Source organism: Ostrea edulis, chromosome 5 (genome assembly GCF_947568905.1).
Source record: "Ostrea edulis chromosome 5, xbOstEdul1.1, whole genome shotgun sequence".
NCBI lineage: Eukaryota > Metazoa > Mollusca > Bivalvia > Ostreida > Ostreidae > Ostrea > Ostrea edulis.
In genome coordinates this window covers 688,377-708,249 of record NC_079168.1, presented here as the reverse complement: position 1 = coordinate 708,249, position 19,873 = coordinate 688,377, and the positions used below count along the sequence as shown (strand labels likewise).

The following is a 19,873-nucleotide window of genomic DNA, read 5'->3' as shown; positions in this document are numbered from 1 at the left end:
TGATAGACTTGAAACTTTGTACAACGCTTCGTTGCCGTTTGTAGATGTGCATATTGTCGGGACAGGATATTGAAATTATTTTCCTAAAAGTTTTATTGGATCTAAGAGGGGTGGACGATGTTGAAATAGTTTTTGAACGCTTCTCCTCCATATCGCTTATCGGATAGATTTGAAATTCTGCACAGTACTTCAATGCCATTTGCAGATGTGCAATATTGTATGGGCAGGAGTATCCAATTGTTGTCCTTAAAGTTATAGTGGATCTGAGGAGTGGAGGGTGTAAAATAGTTTGTGAACACTTCCCCTATGTGGCTTATGGGAGTTCATAATCTCTATGTTCCTGTTCATGCTTTCTCCTCCATACCATGCAGTACATTAAGGGGAGGTTTCATTTGGAGCACTTCCAATTTGGAGAGCTGGAAATACATTTGTTTTTCATAAAAACAGTTTCTAGTTGTTATCTCATTCATCTACAATTTTAATGAACGTTGTATCAAAATAGAATAAAAAGAAACAGAACAAATGCAGCCAGAGTACAAAAATAATGAATATTGGTTGATTGATTGATTAAGGTTTTATGCTGTTTTGGCAATATTTCAGCCATTTCACGGCAAAGGGGATATAATACATCAAACAAACAAAACATGGATTAAGCATATACCAATCAGTGATATGTACTATAATTTTATAATTACACTTACCGAATTAAAGGAAAACATAGACAACATTGTTTAACGTCCCTCTCAAGAATATTTCACTCACATGGAGACGTCACCAATGAAGATAACTCATTCCTCTTTTGTGAAAAAACTAGGAACAACAAAGAAAACGATAAACACGCACAATTGCCATTGCTTGCATTTTTGTTTGTAAAATTGTGTGTTTTTTATTTGTTAATAATAATGAATACACTGTCTTGAGGAAAAATAAAGGGAAATAGGTGCATCTCACATTTAGGAATTTAATAAAGAATTTGAAGCTATAAGAATTGAAAAATCAAACGATGCTATGATAAGAGCAAAGGTTAAATGAATTAATGACGGTGAAATATCAACGGAATACTTTTGTAACTTGCAAAAAAAGGAACTATACCTGTACAATTATACAAAGAATAGAAACCGATGGAGGGGAAAGTTTTACTACACAGAGTGTAGTTTCAGGGGGTATATGTGAAAGTTTATGAAACTTTATACCAAAGTAAAACTTTAAAAGATGATTCACAAAACTAAGAAGATGACAATGTATTTGATAACACTAGAAAATCATCAGTAGAAGAAAAGTGAGACTGGAGGGTGATATTAGTTATAATGAGGCAGCTTGCACTCTTAAAGATTTAATAATACAAGTCCAGGAAGAGATGGATATACCACTGAATTTAAAAAAAAAAAAGTGGAGAGATTTGGGACATTTTGTTGTGAGATCTTTGAATCATGCTTTTAGGAAAATAATTGGATCCTCCTGTACCGACAATATTCACATCTACAAATGGCAATGAAGCATTGTACAAAGTTGCAAATCTATCCAGTAAGCCATATAGGAGGAGAAATGTTTACAAGCTATTTTACATCCTCCAACCCTCTTAGATCCACTATAACTTTTAGGAAAATTATTGGATTCCCTTGTTCTAACAATATGTACATCTACAAATGGCATTGTAGCATTGTACAAAGTTTCAAATCTATTCATTAAGCCATATAGGAGAAGTTTCACAACCTATTTTATATCCTCCACCCCTCTTAGATCCGCTATAACTTTTAGTAAAATAATTGGAGCCTCCTGTCCCGACAATATACACATCTATAAATGGCCATGAAGCATTGTACAAAGTTTCAAGTCTATCCGATAAGCTACATGTATATTGGAGGCTAAGCGTTCACAAGATTTTGTGACAGACAGTGGGACAGACGAAAGTGAAAAAAACAAAACAAAAAAAACATGTCACCCCCTGAAAGAGAGGACACATACATGTAACTATTAACTAAGGTAGGAATTTGTCAAGATGGCTCAAGAATGGTAGAGGTTGTACACAGGGGGATTCAGTTTCTCCATATTTTTTTTTATTATGTGCAGAGATTATTCCTATCAAATCAAAAGGCAATAAAACATTAAGGGAATAAATATAGGGCAAGTTACGTATCTATTATCCCAATTTCCAGATAATACCACCCTTTCTTCAATGGAACCAGGCAATCTTGGGAGGCTAATATTCACGAATTGAATATATCCAAACAAATACCAGGACTATCAGTATCCTTTGCTTGTCGTAAGAGGCGACTAAATGGGGCGGTCCTTCGGATTAGACCACAAACACAGAGGCCCTGTGTCACAGCAGGTGTGGCACAATAAAGATCCCTCTATGATCAAAGGCCATAAGTGTTGAGCATAGGTCTAAATTTGCAGCCCTTCATAGGTAATGGTGACGTAACCATTCTCGAGAAGGACGTAAACAATATTCAATCGCTTAAATTGTTGAATTCCGTATCTTTCAAAAATATTTTTCAGTATGTGTAATATATCTTTGCCATGTTTTGTGAAGAATTTAGGTGTTGATATTTTTAAAAAACGAGGTACTCGTACTAGGCAACAACCTCTATATTATATGTTCTGGGTATAGTCAGTTTTTAAATCGAGGTAAGCTACTGACAAACAAGTTGATGGTACAGGGATTTCAATAATCTCGATTGAAGTCAGCATTTCGCAAATTCTATGGTCGTTATAACGATCCTACAAGCAATACAAAATAGATAGTTGGGCAAACACGGAACCCTGGACACACCAGAGGTGGGATCAGGTGCCTAGGAGGAGTAAGCATCCCTGTTGACCAGTCACACCCGCCGTGAGTCCCATATCCTGATCAGGTAAACAAAGTTATCCGCAGTCAAATCAGTGTGCCAAGAACGGCTTAACAATCGGTATGAAACACGTCAGACAGCATTTGACCCAATGCGAGGTTGTATTGACGAACTAGATCGTTATAACGACCATAGAATTTGCGAAATGCTGACTTCAATAGAGACTGTTGAAATCCCTGTACCATCAACTTGTTTGTCAGTAGCTTACCTCGATTTAAAAACTGACTATACCCAGAACAAGCTCTTGCATATCGAATCAGTTGAGATATATAAACACCATATGCAGGTGATAATGGAATATTGCTACATCAATGTGGGAAGTTGACGATGGAGAAGCTGAAATCATCCCGTTTGTCATACAGTTGAGTTGTCAGTTTGCCGTTAATGTCTACTTTCAATAAAATATCTAAGTATGAAGCAGAAGTGGACGACTCTGTGGTGTCCTTTATTTCGACCTCACAGGGATATATGAAATCGACATATGAATGAAAGCTATCATTGTTAATAGACAAAACGTCATCGATATATCTAAAAGTCGAATTGAAGGTCACAGCGAGAGATTTTTTTTTCTTCTCACGTAGAAGTTTTTGAATAAATTCTGCTTCATATGAATATAAAAACAGGTCAGCTAACAAAGGAGCACAATTCGTGCCCATGGGAATTCCAACAGACTGTTGGAAGACCTGATCACCAAAGACCACGAATATATTGTCAATGAGGAACTCTAGCATATTTTTTATTTGAACTTCAGAGTACTTGTGCGTGGAATCAGAGTGGTGTTTAACAAAGTAAGTTTTTGAATGACTGATCACTAGATATGAATATTTCCGTTTTCCGTTTTTGTTGAAGAAGCAACTGTCTATGATGTCAAAAAGTCTGGATACACTCCAGGCGGGAATGTATAAGAATACCGGTGACGTGTACATCGCTACGGATCGGCTAAATTTAAACGCCCACGTTGGGACTCGAACCCAAGACCCTCAGATTAAAAGTCTGATGCTCTACCGACTGAGCTACGCGGGCTGCTATTTCATTTTATCAGTGTCCAGATTACAAATAATAATACATGTATCTAATCTTCCGCTAATTCATTGATATGAATATCAACCGAGTGTAAGGCTTTACTTAGCATACTGATTTTACCTGCGGATTAATCCGTTTCGCTGCTCAAGAAATAGGGCTCACGGCGGGTGAAGCTCTGTTTAATCACTATTCTTCATATGGTGATGTTCTAATTGGTGGTGACTTCAATACTAGCTGTAAAGACAATGACCATCTTCACTGTAACAGACTTAAATCAAAGTCCCTGAAAGATGTCATTGTTCACAGTGATTGGGGATGCTCTGACACTGATTTTAGTACAACAGGTTGAAAATACATTTATTCAGACACGGGTCGTACATGTATATGGAGTCTAATAAAAGATTGTCATGTAAACACATCGTTCTCTGTCGTTGTTAACCAAATCAATTCTGACTGGTTTCCAATTTTACAAGGCGTTAGACAGGGTGGTGTTTTGTCAACTTTTCTCTACCTTGTATTTATCGACGACTTGCTGCACGAAATTTAAAATCTGTGTACAAATATCGGTATTTTCAGTATCACAAGCTCTAATCCAAGGCTTGCGAATGACATTTGTTGTGTTGCGCTCACCTCGCATAGATTACATAAAATTGGACGCAAAATATACATGTACGAGTATTCAACAAAATGGCGTTTTACATTCAATGCAAACAAATCCAATGTCCTATATTTTTATCCAAAAAGGGCAAATCATATGGACACATTATCTTGGCACCTAGGCAAGAATGTTATTCACTCTTCCAATGAATACACGCACTTGGGAATTTCACTAAATTCCACATTTGATCCCAGTAGCAGAACTTCGAATGCTTGCATGAAAGGACGCCAGACACATTTTGCACTAAAACATCCGAATAGCTCAACCCAATCACTATATCCAAGCTATTTAAGAAGGTAGTTTTCCCTTCTGTATTATATGGATGCGAACTCTGGTGCGACCTACGACGAAAAGTTGTCGAAACTCTCAATACATTCCAACATTTTATTGCAAAACACGCAATGGTCTTCATCAGCAAACCAGAGCGGATATGTGTGAAAGCCTCCCGGATCTACTTCCCATTACTGTGGAGATTGACATCAGGAAACTGCAATTTGTTGGACGTCTTTGTAAACTGGACACTAATTATCTCAAAAAGCTCATATTCCTCACACGTCTATTGTCGTATATCATGAACTCCTGTGTCAAACATCGCGGATTTATTCAGGACATCATGCCTCTATTGACCAAATATAATTTGTACCCCGCTTTAACTCGATATATTGAAAGTGGTGCCTTCTCCTCAAAATCAGAGTGGAAAAGATCTGTTTAATCCTATGTCATCACTTACCATTCCGTTTCCAGACGACAACGCATGCGTGCTGATCCTGACTTTGTCCGATTACCAACTCTGTTGTGGAATATTCAGCACAATAATAACGAGATTCTTCTATTCAAATTTATTGTAAAAGTGTGAACTCTTCTGGATGTACCACACGAAATTTGCTCATTGAGCCCGAGACCTTTCACGAATGTGCTTGAGCACGTATCCAATACCTGTTCTGAAACAACCCTATATCCCTGATGGGAAACTGTAATTGAAGACTTTGATGTTTCTCTGGCTGCCGACCTATGTGAGCTGTCCCAATATGACTTGTATTTATTTATCCTCGGCGCAAGAAGCATGATCTCAAACTTGCCTGATTTTGACATTCCAGAAATACATCTTCTGAACTTCCGTTTTATAAGAGATGCAGCAGCAATGTATTATAACAAACTTCGAGTTACACTGTAACTAAATATTGTATGCTTGTGACCTGTTGTTTAGGTATTTTTGTATTTTTCTTCTCTTCCATTTGTAATTACTTGTATTCCTTATATTATTTTGCACATGTCTTGATTAATTCACTACCATTGTACTTGTAAGAATCTCCATCTGGAGGAAACAAAGAAAGAAAGAAAAGAAAATTGTTGGTAAAAACTGTACTGGTCAGTAAGACGGAAAAATAGATACAACCTCCGGCGGGACTCGAACCCGCAATCCCCGGCTTAGGAGGCCGGTGCCTTATCCATTGGGCCACGGGGGCTATTTATATAGTTCCCTCGACTGGAGAAGAATCACAAGGTTAAATGTCTTTGTAAATCTGAAATATACAAAGAGAAGGAACATATTCCAAATAACTCTTTGTCAATATGACCTGTACATGGCTTTTATACAAACTATACCTAAATCTTCTGGAAATACTACGATAATTCACAACGATCAATGTCCATGAACGATATCATTATGAACAACTGATTTTCATGGCTTATGTGCCAATTAATACCAGAGATATTTTTCGCTGTTGGTACTCGGAAAATCATTATGGCAAAGAATTCATTATTTCTTTAATTAACGTGACCAAAACAACCGAATATAGTTTTCTTCCTTCCTTACACTAACTAGGTTGTAAAATTGTATTAGGCAACATCCTCTATATTATATGATATATATATATATATATTTAGAAAGTACGCTTTATTACATCATTTTTGTTTTTACCGATTTTGACTAAGGATAACTCCGTTTACCTGATCAGGATATACATGTAGGGCTCATGGCAGTGTGACTGGACTCATGTTAGGTAGCCGGTCAATTCGAACCCTGTTGTTGTTGGTATCTACTCATAAAATTCATTATATGTTATGTATTCGCTCTTCATTTATTATCAATACGAATAACTTATAATAGAAATTAAAAAATATAGTTTTTCGAAAGGTAAAATAAGCTCTTGATTCACGAAAATGCTACAAAAGTTCTTAACACTCGTGTGGCAGGGATGGAGACAAAATTGCCGTGAGTTTAGCTATTTGAATGATTATTATTTAAAGGCACCGGGATGATAGATTATTTAAAATATTTAGCTAAAATATTTGTGGGGATCTAGACGTTATTGTGGAAATATGGAAATTAACCGGGATTCTAATTGACCGGTTACCTAACATGTGTACGTCAACAAACGAAATCATTTGAAGCTAGGAGTTTTCAGGTCATATGGGGCTTTAATGAATATTTGAAGGTATGTTTAGACACAAGTATAGTAGGAAAATATGTTAAATTTTTTTAAATATTAAATTTATGAGACAGCAACTCAAGAATACAACGATATAAGGCCTCAACCGTGCGCTGTTTTTGGTGCAACATAAATCGAAGGTTTTTATAAAGGGTGGATCTGTAGCTCTCTGTTATGTCAAAATATTTTTTCAGAGAGCTACAGTTCTGCAGCTACCTTAGATATTGACCTTTAAAGGTCGATGCAATTGATGGCCAATAGGTGAAGAAGGACCACATTATAGCATATTAATTTTTTCGGACCATTCATTGTTGCGGGTTTGGAGTAAACTAAATTACATATGTAGTATAATTGTAACATAAAAGTTAGAAAAAAATTGGAGAACCCGGGTATTGATCCCGGTACCTCTCACATGCAAAGCGAGCGCTCTACCATTTGAGCTAGTCCCCCTTGTTTGATTGCTGCGCTAGACATAATTTATCAAAACTTAAAAGATACGTATTACAAACAAATCGAACTTCTCTGTTTTCAAGTATTTCTGTACAAAATGTGACCATGTAAAAATTGCAACATTACAAACTGATTTACAGTGTGCGTTAATTTTATCAGATTGTTAGTGTTTACTGGGTATTTCCATTCAGAGATTTCCCATGTAAAGACCCTCTGTAATCTTGAATTCTTTTTAAACATTGAATAAAACATTGCTTTAGCGTGCATCATGCTGGAAAATAAGTTTCAATTGACACTTTACAAAAGGGAAACTTCCAAACATTACTTGTTTTATATGCAGACTGTATTTCATATTTTGTTCGTGAGAACATGTTTTATGTGCATTTTCACGATACCGGTCTTTACCGAGTATTATGTTCTCGCGAATATAACACATCGAAGATTTATAATAAGTAATAGATAATCAAAAGTTGTGTTTTAAATAATTAGAATTAAAATAAATACATTATTTTATTCATGCAAAAATTGCAGAAAAGGTGATGTACAGAAATGTATATATTTTATGAAACATTGTGATTTTTTCTTGAAAGCTACGAAGTTATTCTTATTTATAAATATCACAACTTCCAACGTGTTATACTTCTTTAGAACTACCTGCCTATACAGTTCACAGCATACATTTTGCTAAATTGATTTAATTAATTGATTGTATATTGTATAACGTCCGTCTTCAGAGTCTACCACTCATATGAAGACGTCACCATTACCGGCGAAGGGCTGCAAAATATAGGCTGGTCCTTGGAACTTATGGTCTTTGATCAGGCAGGGATCTTTATAGTGCCACACCTTCTGTGACACGGGGTCTCGGTTTTTGAGTTTTCATCCGAAGGACCCATTTAGTCGCCTCTTACGACAGGCAACGGGTACTGAGAATCTACAATCGTCGTCTAACCCGAATCCCCATGGGACCTAAATTCTTTTAAAAAATCTTTTCAAGAATGTTGAGACGATTTTCACAATTAATACACAGTGTGTCTAGAATGTAACCGAGTTTGTAGCAAATAGATGTATTTATCATGGTTACCTTAGCATTGTTTGTACACGTGGCGAAATGGGAAGTTTGTGTTGGGGTTATCTATAAAGGATCAGTATTTACGTGAGTGTGCCATTGGAAGGCTCAGATTTGCAGGATATTTCTCGTTTTATAAATTACCATTCACCCTTACCCAATAAAGGTTATTTTTGGAATTTGAATATGACATTGATTGATAATGTAATAAATATGATTTATTTATAGTTTGTGTTCTTCGGAGAATTGGACAATTCATGTTGTTGAAGTAGCAATGGAGTATTGAGAATGTGTTTTGATATATTGGTTATGTGACTGATGTTCATGTATTAATAATCATGAACGCTTCGCCTCCTATCCTATACAGCTGTTTTATATGGTAAATGATTTATGTTCGTTTCATTGAAACGAATTAAGAACATAAAGCTGAAACTTGGAAGATGGGACTAAGATTATGTGGATACATTTCAGGCAGGAATGTATAAGTATACCGGTGTTGGGTACATGACTACGAATCGGCTAAAAAATAAACGCCCACGTTGGGACTCGAACCCAAGACCCTCAGATTAAAAGTCTGATGCTCTACCGACTGAGCTACGCGGGCTTCTATTTCATTTCATCGGTGTCCAGATTACAAATATTAATACATGTATTTAATCTTCCGCTGATTTATTGATATCAATATCATACCGAGTGTTACGCCGAACTTAAAATTGGCATACTCATTTTACCTATTAATCCGTTTGTCCGCTCAAGATATAGTGCTCACGGCGGGTGTGACCGATCGACAGGGGATGCTTACCTCTCCTAGCACTTGATCCCACCTCTGGTGTATCCAGTGATATGTTTTTGTCCAACTCTCTATGTTGCACTTCTTATAAGAGTTATGAGATTGATTACTGATCCTTATCTTCAATTTTCATGCATTAACTAAAAAGGAATCGAAAACAGATATGTATAATTGTGAGGACAAATTAATGAACATTAAATGTCATTGTCCTCTTTAGAATTAAAAGTAACGCTTAGTACCTGTCTATTGTTGGATATTTTAAATTATTATTGAATTGTCAAACTGCCTTGAATTCATTTCAATAAAGCTTCAAATACTTTTCAAGATATCCATCGAAGCAATATTAATTTACCTCATTGGTTTTTCTAAATGAGTACATGTATATTCGAGGAAGAATATATTCCAAATAACTCTGTTTGCCAGAATAAGCTGAACATGACTTTTAAACAAATTATACCTAGAGTCTATATATTCTGGATGTATTATGATAATTCACAACAATGAATGTCCATGAACAATATTATGAACAACTGATTTTCATGGATTGTAAACGTGCAATTTAGTACGAGAGACATATGTCCCTGCTGGTACTCGGAAAATCTTTATAGCAAAGAATTCATTAATATTTGTTAATGAACAGGCACATGACAATTGGATATAGTTCTCTTCGTTTTTCACACTATCTAGGTTGTAAAATGTTCAGGTGTTTATTGGATCTTCATGCATTTTCTAATTCTTTTTTATATAAGATAATTACAACTAAGTTTCAATTTTACAAATAAAGGATTTCTTCAATATTTTGTCCATCTACTCTTTAATTGTCTGACAATTTTATGCAAAAATATATTTCCTATGTATGTTGAAGTATCCCTTGTGTTCGCTAAATTCTTTATATATACATGAAAGTTTTATAAGTGGCTATTTTCCGTCATTGATACAAAGTTTAAGATCTTTCTGTCAAAAATATCTGTGTGTTCCCTTATGCATTTTCTCCAACTACATGTAGAAGGCATTGCCTTTGTCAAGTACACATAGTTTGAGAATACATGAGGGTATGAACTGCAACACTTCATGAAAATGTATGCCAACGAGAAGCGTTGCTGTTCATTTACAGAAATGAAATTGATTTCTGGAATGCTTCATTAGTGTTTCCTCGTCTTTAAGCATGCATACAGTATGTAATGAATGGAAGGGTAATTATTTGGGTAATGAATATAATAGTATTTAAGTGTGTGTAGTTTGAAAGTTAAAGTATAATGAATTGTAAGATGTAAATAAGATCCAGAAAAAACATTTTTAATTGAAATTTTGGATTATCGGACTTTTTGAAAAATACGCACTGAATCAACAGAGATGTTTAATTTTGATGTTTACATTTCAAGTCGTCTACTTATCATAACATGGGTAAAAAGGACCAGAATTCTAAAATATAGCATATTTAGCTCATCATATCTACATATATGATGCTGATATTAATATTATAACCATGCATCGTTTGTTTAATACCAATTGAAAATAAATATTATGTATAATATCAATGTACACTGTAATTTGAAATACAAGAACAAGTATTGTAGAACCCGGTCATCGATCACAGTGCCTCGTGCATTGCAAAGCGAGCGTTCACCCATTTGAGTAAGTCCCTCTTTGCGTCATGTTTCTCTATACAAGACTTTCAGGATTCATTTTGTCTTTTCAGTGAAAATTTAGTCAAACTGTTGAATACTTTGATGAGATTTCACAGCTTACGTCACTTACCATAGTTTGAAGTATGAAAAAATGAAGATAACGAACAGTGATCAATCTCATACACATGTAATTCCTATCAGAAATACAATATTAAGAGTGGAGCAAACACGGACCCCTGGACTTACCCTGTCGACCAGTCACACCCGCCGTGAGCTGTTTCAACAGAATCTAAAATAATTTATTTATCGACTGGTATGTCTTATATGCATGCTGTAGATCATATCTTATAAACGAGAACATTATTTACGTATATAAATAATATATAATATTAATAATATACCTCATTAATTTATTTCCAATCTTTTTATATATTCTAATAGCCTTGGTTTCATACATGTGCGGAAACATTACCGAATGAAAATACTCAAAGTCTTTTAGGAGATAGTTCCAGTTCAACGAGTCTATTCCGTCAGTTTTAGTGTAGTATTTTTGTCGAGATCAGTCCATTTCGGCCAGCTTTTTCAATATACCTTATTAATTTATGTCCAATCTTTTTATATATTCTAATAGCCCTGGTTGCACAGATCTGCTGCAACATTACCGAATGAAAATACTCTAAGTATTTTAAGAGATAGTGCCAGTTCAACGAGTCTATTTCATCAGTTTTAGAGTAGTATTTTTGTCGAGATCTCCCCATTCCGGCCAGGTTTTTCAATATACCTCATAAATTTATTTCCAATCTTTTTATATATTCTAATAGCCCTGGTTTCATAGATGTGCAGAGACATTACCGAATAAAAATACTCAAAGTCTTTTAAGAGATAGTGCCAGTTCAACGAGTCTATTTCATCAGTTTTAGAGTAGTATTTTTGTCAACATCGGTCCATTTCGGCAAGCTTTTTCAATATACCTCATTAATTTATTCCCAATCTTGTTATATATTCTAATAACCCTGGTTTATTAGATGTGCAGAAACATTACCGAATGAAAATACTCAAAGTATTTTATGAAATAGTTCCAGTTCAACGAGTCTGTTCCATCAGTTTTAGAGTAGTATATTTGTCGAGATCGGTCCATTTCGGCCAGGTTTTTCAATATACCTCATTAATTTATTTCAAATTTTTTTTATATATTCTAATAGGCCTCGTTGCACAGATCTGCTGAAACATTACCGAATGAAAATACTCAAAGTATTTCAGGAGATAATGCCAGTTCAACGAGTCTATTCCGTCAGTTTTAGTGTAGTATTTTTGTCGAGATCGGTCCATTTCGGCCAGCTTTTTCAATATACCTTATTAATTTATTTCCAATCTTTTTATATATTCTAATAGTCCTGGTTGCACAGATCTGCTGCAACATTTCCGAATGAAAATACTCAAAGTGTTTTAGGACATAGTGCCAGTTCAACGAGTCTATTTCATCAGTTTTAGAGTAGTATTTTTGTCGAGATCTCTCCATTCCGGCCAGGTTTTTCAATATACCTCATTAATTTATTTCCAATCTTTTTATATATTTTAATAGCCCTGGTTTCATAGATGTGCAGAGACATTACCGAATGAAAATACTCAAAGTAGTTTAAGAGATAGTGCCAGTTCAACGCGTCTATTTCATCAGTTTTAGAGTAGTATTTTTGTCGACATCGGTCCATTTCGGCAAGCTTTTTCAATATACCTCATTAATTCATTCCCAATCTTTTTATATATTCTAATAACCCTGGTTTATTAGATGTGCGGAAACATTACCGAATGAAAATACTCAAAGTATTTCAGGAGATAATGCCAGTTCAACGAGTCTATTCCATCATTTTTAGAGTAGTATTTTTGTCGAGATCTCTCCATTCCGGCCAGGTTTTTCAATATACCTCATTAATTTATTCCCAATCTTGTTATATATTCTAATAACCCTGGTTTATTAGATGTGCAGAAACATTACCGAATGAAAATACTCAAAGTATTTTAGGAGATAGTGCCAGTTCAACGAATCTATTTCATCAATTCTAGAGTAGTATTTTTGTCGAGATCTCTCCATTCCGGCCAGGTTTTTCAATATACCTCATTAATTTATTTCCAATCTTTTTATATATTCTAATAGCCCTGGTTTCACACATGTGCAGAGACATTAGCGAATGAAAATACTCAAAGTATTTCAGGAGATAGTGCCAGTTCAACGAGTCTAATTCATCAGTTTAAGAGTAGTATTTTTGTCGAGATCAGTCCATTCCTGCCAGGTTATTCAATATACCTCATTAATTTATTTCCAATCTTTTGATATATTCTAATAGCCCTGGTTTTACAGATGTGCGGAAACATTACCGAATGAAAATACTCAAAGTATTTCAGGAGATAATTCCAGTTCAACGAGTCTATTTCATCAGTTTTAGAGTAGTATTTTTGACGAGATCAGTCCATTTCGGCCAGGTTTTTCAATATACCTTATTAATTTATTTCCAATCTTTTTATATATTCTAATAGCCCTGGTTTATTAGATGTGCGGAAACATTACCGAATGAAAATACTCAAAGTCTTTTAGGAGATATAGTGCCAGTTCAACAAGTCTATTCCATCATTTTTAGAGTAGTATTTTTGTCAAGATCGGTCCCTTTCGGCCAGGTTTTTCAATATACCTCATTAATTTATTTCCAATATTTTTATATATTCTAATAACCCCGGTTGCACACATCTGCTGAAACATTACCGAATAAAAATTCTCAAAGTATTTTAGGAGATAATGCCAGCTGAACGAGTCTATTTCATCAGTTTAAGAGTACTATTTTTGTCGAGATCAGTCCATTCCGTCTAGGTTTTTCAATATACCTCATTAATTTATTTCCAATCTTTTTATATATTCTAATAGCCCTGGTTTCATAGATGTGCAGAGACATTACCGAATAAAAATACTCAAAGTCTTTTAAGAGATAGTGCCAGTTCAACGAGTCTATTTCATCAGTTTTAGAGTAGTATTTTTGTCGACATCGGTCCATTTCGGCAAGCTTTTTCAATATACCTCATTAATTTATTCCCAATCTTGTTATATATTCTAATAACCCTGGTTTATTAGATGTGCAGAAACATTACCGAATGAAAATACTCAAAGTATTTTATGAAATAGTTCCAGTTCAACGAGTCTGTTCCATCAGTTTTAGAGTAGTATATTTGTCGAGATCGGTCCATTTCGGCCAGGTTTTTCAATATACCTCATTAATTTATTTCAAATTTTTTTTATATATTCTAATAGGCCTCGTTGCACAGATCTGCTGAAACATTACCGAATGAAAATTCTCAAAGTATTTCAGGAGATAATGCCAGTTCAACGAGTCTATTCCGTCAGTTTTAGTGTAGTATTTTTGTCGAGATCGGTCCATTTCGGCCAGCTTTTTCAATATACCTTATTAATTTATTTCCAATCTTTTTATATATTCTAATATCCCTGGTTGCACAGATCTGCTGCAACATTTCCGAATGAAAATACTCAAAGTGTTTTAGGACATAGTGCCAGTTCAACGAGTCTATTTCATCAGTTTTAGAGTAGTATTTTTGTCGAGATCTCTCCATTCCGGCCAGGTTTTTCAATATACCTCATTAATTTATTTCCAATCTTTTTATATATTTTAATAGCCCTGGTTTCATAGATGTGCAGAGACATTACCGAATGAAAATACTCAAAGTAGTTTAAGAGATAGTGCCAGTTCAACGCGTCTATTTCATCAGTTTTAGAGTAGTATTTTTGTCGACATCGGTCCATTTCGGCAAGCTTTTTCAATATACCTCATTAATTCATTCCCAATCTTTTTATATATTCTAATAACCCTGGTTTATTAGATGTGCGGAAACATTACCGAATGAAAATACTCAAAGTATTTCAGGAGATAATGCCAGTTCAACGAGTCTATTCCGTCAGTTTTAGAGTAGTATTTTTGTCGAGATTGGTCCATTTCCGCCATGTTTTTCAATATACCTCATTAATTTATGTCCAATATTTTTATATATTCTAATAGCCCTGGTTTCACAGATGTGCAGAAACATAACCGAATGAAAATACTCAAAGTCTTTTAGGAGATAGTTCCAGTTCAACTAGTCTATTCCGTCAGTTTTAGTGTAGTATTTTTGTCGAGATCAGTCCATTTCGGCCAGCTATTTAAATATACCTCATTAATTTATGTCTAATCTTTTTATATATTCTAATAGCCCTGGTTGCACAGATCTGCTGCAACATTACCGAATGAAAATACTCTAAGTATTTTAAGAGATAGTGCCAGTTCAACGAGTCTATTTCATCAGTTTTAGAGTAGTATTTTTGTCGAGATCTCCCCATTCCGGCCAGGTTTTTCAATATACCTCATTAATTTATTTCCAATCTTTTTATATATTCTAATAGCCCTGGTTTCATAGATGTGCAGAGACATTACCGAATAAAAATACTCAAAGTCTTTTATGAGATAGTGCCAGTTCAACGAGTCTATTTCATCAGTTTTAGAGTAGCATTTTTGTCGACATCGGTCCATTTCGGCAAGCTTTTTCAATATACCTCATTAATTTATTCCCAATCTTGTTATATATTCTAATAACCCTGGTTTATTAGATGTGCAGAAACATTACCGAATGAAAATACTCAAAGTATTTTAGGAGATAGTGCCAGTTCAACGAATCTATTTCATCAGTTTTAGAGTAGTATTTTTGTCGAGATCTCTCCATTCCGGCCAGGTTTTTCAATATACCTCATTAATTTATTTCCAATCTTTTTATATATTCTAATAGCCCTGGTTTCATAGATGTGCAGAGACATTACCGAATGAAAATACTCAAAGTAGCTTAAGAGATAGTGCCAGTTCAACGGGTCTATTTCATCAGTTTTAGAGTAGTATTTTTGTTGACATCGGTCCATTTCGGCAAGCTTTTTCAATAGACCTCATTAATTTATTCCCAATCTTTTTATATATTCTAATAGCCCTGGTTTATTAGATGTGCGGAAACATTACCGAATCAAAATATTCAAAGTATTTCAGGAGATAATGCCAGTTCAACGAGTCTATTCCATCATTTTTAGAGTAGTATTTTTTCCGAGATCGGTCCATTTCGGCCAGGTTTTTCAATATACCTCATTAATTTATTTCCAATCTATTTATATATTCTAATAGCCCTGGTTGCACAGATCTGCTGAAACATTACCGAATGAAAATACTCAAAGTATTTCAGGAGATAATGCCAGTTCAACGAGTCTATTCCATCATTTTTAGAGTAGTATTTTTGTCGAGATCTCTCCATTCCGGCCAGGTTTTTCAATATACCTCATTAATTTATTTCCAATCTTTTTATATATTCTAATAGTCCTGGTTTCACACATGTGCAGAGACATTAGCGAATGAAAATACTCAAAGTATTTCAGGAGATAGTGCCAGTTCAACGAGTCTAATTCATCAGTTTAAGAGTAGTATTTTTGTCGAGATCAGTCCATTCCTGCCAGGTTATTCAATATACCTCATTAATTTATTTCCAATTTTTTATTTATTCTAATAGCCCTGGTTTTACAGATGTGCGGAAACATTACCGAATGAAAATACTCAAAGTATTTCAGGAGATAATTCCAGTTCAACGAGTCTATTTCATCAGTTTTAGAGTAGTATTTTTGACGAGATCAGTCCATTCCGTCTAGGTTTTTCAATATACCTCATTAATTTATTTCCAATCTTTTTATATATTCTAATAGCCCTGGTTTCATAGATGTGCAGAGACATTACCGAATAAAAATACTCAAAGTCTTTTAAGAGATAGTGCCAGTTCAACGAGTCTATTTCATCAGTTTTAGAGTAGTATTTTTGTCGACATCGGTCCATTTCGGCAAGCTTTTTCAATATACCTCATTAATTTATTCCCAATCTTGTTATATATTCTAATAACCCTGGTTTATTAGATGTGCAGAAACATTACCGAATGAAAATACTCAAAGTATTTTATGAAATAGTTCCAGTTCAACGAGTCTGTTCCATCAGTTTTAGAGTAGTATATTTGTCGAGATCGGTCCATTTCGGCCAGGTTTTTCAATATACCTCATTAATTTATTTCCAATTTTTTTTATATATTCTAATAGGCCTCGTTGCACAGATCTGCTGAAACATTACCGAATGAAAATACTCAAAGTATTTCAGGAGATAATGCCAGTTCAACGAGTCTATTCCGTCAGTTTTAGTGTAGTATTTTTGTCGAGATCGGTCCATTTCGGCCAGCTTTTTCAATATACCTTATTAATTTATTTCCAATCTTTTTATATATTCTAATATCCCTGGTTGCACAGATCTGCTGCAACATTTCCGAATGAAAATACTCAAAGTGTTTTAGGACATAGTGCCAGTTCAACGAGTCTATTTCATCAGTTTTAGAGTAGTATTTTTGTCGAGATCTCTCCATTCCGGCCAGGTTTTTCAATATACCTCATTAATTTATTTCCAATCTTTTTATATATTTTAATAGCCCTGGTTTCATAGATGTGCAGAGACATTACCGAATGAAAATACTCAAAGTAGTTTAAGAGATAGTGCCAGTTCAACGCGTCTATTTCATCAGTTTTAGAGTAGTATTTTTGTCGACATCGGTCCATTTCGGCAAGCTTTTTCAATATACCTCATTAATTCATTCCCAATCTTTTTATATATTCTAATAACCCTGGTTTATTAGATGTGCGGAAACATTACCGAATCAAAATACTCAAAGTATTTCAGGAGATAATGCCAGTTCAACGAGTCTATTCCGTCAGTTTTAGAGTAGTATTTTTGTCGAGATTGGTCCATTTCCGCCATGTTTTTCAATATACCTCATTAATTTATGTCCAATATTTTTATATATTCTAATAGCCCTGGTTTCACAGATGTGCAGAAACATAACCGAATGAAAATACTCAAAGTCTTTTAGGAGATAGTTCCAGTTCAACTAGTCTATTCCGTCAGTTTTAGTGTAGTATTTTTGTCGAGATCAGTCCATTTCGGCCAGCTATTTAAATATACCTCATTAATTTATGTCCAATCTTTTTATATATTCTAATAGCCCTGGTTGCACAGATCTGCTGCAACATTACCGAATGAAAATACTCTAAGTATTTTAAGAGATAGTGCCAGTTCAACGAGTCTATTTCATCAGTTTTAGAGTAGTATTTTTGTCGAGATCTCCCCATTCCGGCCAGGTTTTTCAATATACCTCATTAATTTATTTCCAATCTTTTTATATATTCTAATAGCCCTGGTTTCATAGATGTGCAGAGACATTACCGAATAAAAATACTCAAAGTCTTTTATGAGATAGTGCCAGTTCAACGAGTCTATTTCATCAGTTTTAGAGTAGCATTTTTGTCGACATCGGTCCATTTCGGCAAGCTTTTTCAATATACCTCATTAATTTATTCCCAATCTTGTTATATATTCTAATAACCCTGGTTTATTAGATGTGCAGAAACATTACCGAATGAAAATACTCAAAGTATTTTAGGAGATAGTGCCAGTTCAACGAATCTATTTCATCAGTTTTAGAGTAGTATTTTTGTCGAGATCTCTCCATTCCGGCCAGGTTTTTCAATATACCTCATTAATTTATTTCCAATCTTTTTATATATTCTAATAGCCCTGGTTTCATAGATGTGCAGAGACATTACCGAATGAAAATACTCAAAGTAGCTTAAGAGATAGTGCCAGTTCAACGGGTCTATTTCATCAGTTTTAGAGTAGTATTTTTGTTGACATCGGTCCATTTCGGCAAGCTTTTTCAATAGACCTCATTAATTTATTCCCAATCTTTTTATATATTCTAATAGCCCTGGTTTATTAGATGTGCGGAAACATTACCGAATCAAAATATTCAAAGTATTTCAGGAGATAATGCCAGTTCAACGAGTCTATTCCATCATTTTTAGAGTAGTATTTTTTCCGAGATCGGTCCATTTCGGCCAGGTTTTTCAATATACCTCATTAATTTATTTCCAATCTATTTATATATTCTAATAGCCCTGGTTGCACAGATCTGCTGAAACATTACCGAATGAAAATACTCAAAGTATTTCAGGAGATAATGCCAGTTCAACGAGTCTATTCCATCATTTTTAGAGTAGTATTTTTGTCGAGATCTCTCCATTCCGGCCAGGTTTTTCAATATACCTCATTAATTTATTTCCAATCTTTTTATATATTCTAATAGTCCTGGTTTCACACATGTGCAGAGACATTAGCGAATGAAAATACTCAAAGTATTTCAGGAGATAGTGCCAGTTCAACGAGTCTAATTCATCAGTTTAAGAGTAGTATTTTTGTCGAGATCAGTCCATTCCTGCCAGGTTATTCAATATACCTCATTAATTTATTTCCAATCTTTTGATATATTCTAATAGCCCTGGTTTTACAGATGTGCGGAAACATTACCGAATGAAAATACTCAAAGTATTTCAGGAGATAATTCCAGTTCAACGAGTCTATTTCATCAGTTTTAGAGTAGTATTTTTGACGAGATCAGTCCATTTCGGCCAGGTTTTTCAATATACCTTATTAATTTATTTCCAATCTTTTTATATATTCTAATAGCCCTGGTTTATTAGATGTGCGGAAACATTACCGAATGAAAATACTCAAAGTCTTTTAGGAGATATAGTGCCAGTTCAACGAGTCTATTCCATCATTTTTAGAGTAGTATTTTTGTCAAGATCGGTCCCTTTCGGCCAGGTTTTTCAATATACCTCATTAATTTATTTCCAATATTTTTATATATTCTAATAACCCCGGTTGCACACATCTGCTGAAACATTACCGAATAAAAATTCTCAAAGTATTTTAGGAGATAATGCCAGCTGAACGAGTCTATTTCATCAGTTTAAGAGTACTATTTTTGTCGAGATCAGTCCATTCCGTCTAGGTTTTTCAATATACCTCATTAATTTATT

At 34.5% G+C, this 19,873-nt stretch overlaps 4 non-coding genes across 4 annotated transcripts; all 4 read right to left on the bottom strand.

Moving 5' to 3' along the window:
• Positions 1–3,802: 3,802 nt before the first annotated feature.
• On the bottom strand, positions 3,803–3,875 carry Trnak-uuu (transfer RNA lysine (anticodon UUU)). Its single transcript has one exon. It is a non-coding gene; the product is annotated as a tRNA-Lys (tRNA).
• A 2,051-nt stretch (positions 3,876–5,926) lies between these two features.
• Trnar-ccu (transfer RNA arginine (anticodon CCU)) lies at positions 5,927–5,999 on the bottom strand. The gene has a single exon. It is a non-coding gene; the product is annotated as a tRNA-Arg (tRNA).
• A 1,343-nt stretch (positions 6,000–7,342) lies between these two features.
• Trnaa-ugc (transfer RNA alanine (anticodon UGC)) lies at positions 7,343–7,415 on the bottom strand. Its single transcript has one exon. It is a non-coding gene; the product is annotated as a tRNA-Ala (tRNA).
• Positions 7,416–9,015: 1,600 nt separating this feature from the next.
• Positions 9,016–9,088, bottom strand: Trnak-uuu (transfer RNA lysine (anticodon UUU)). Its single transcript has one exon. It is a non-coding gene; the product is annotated as a tRNA-Lys (tRNA).
• Between the last annotated feature and the right edge of the window lie 10,785 nt (positions 9,089–19,873).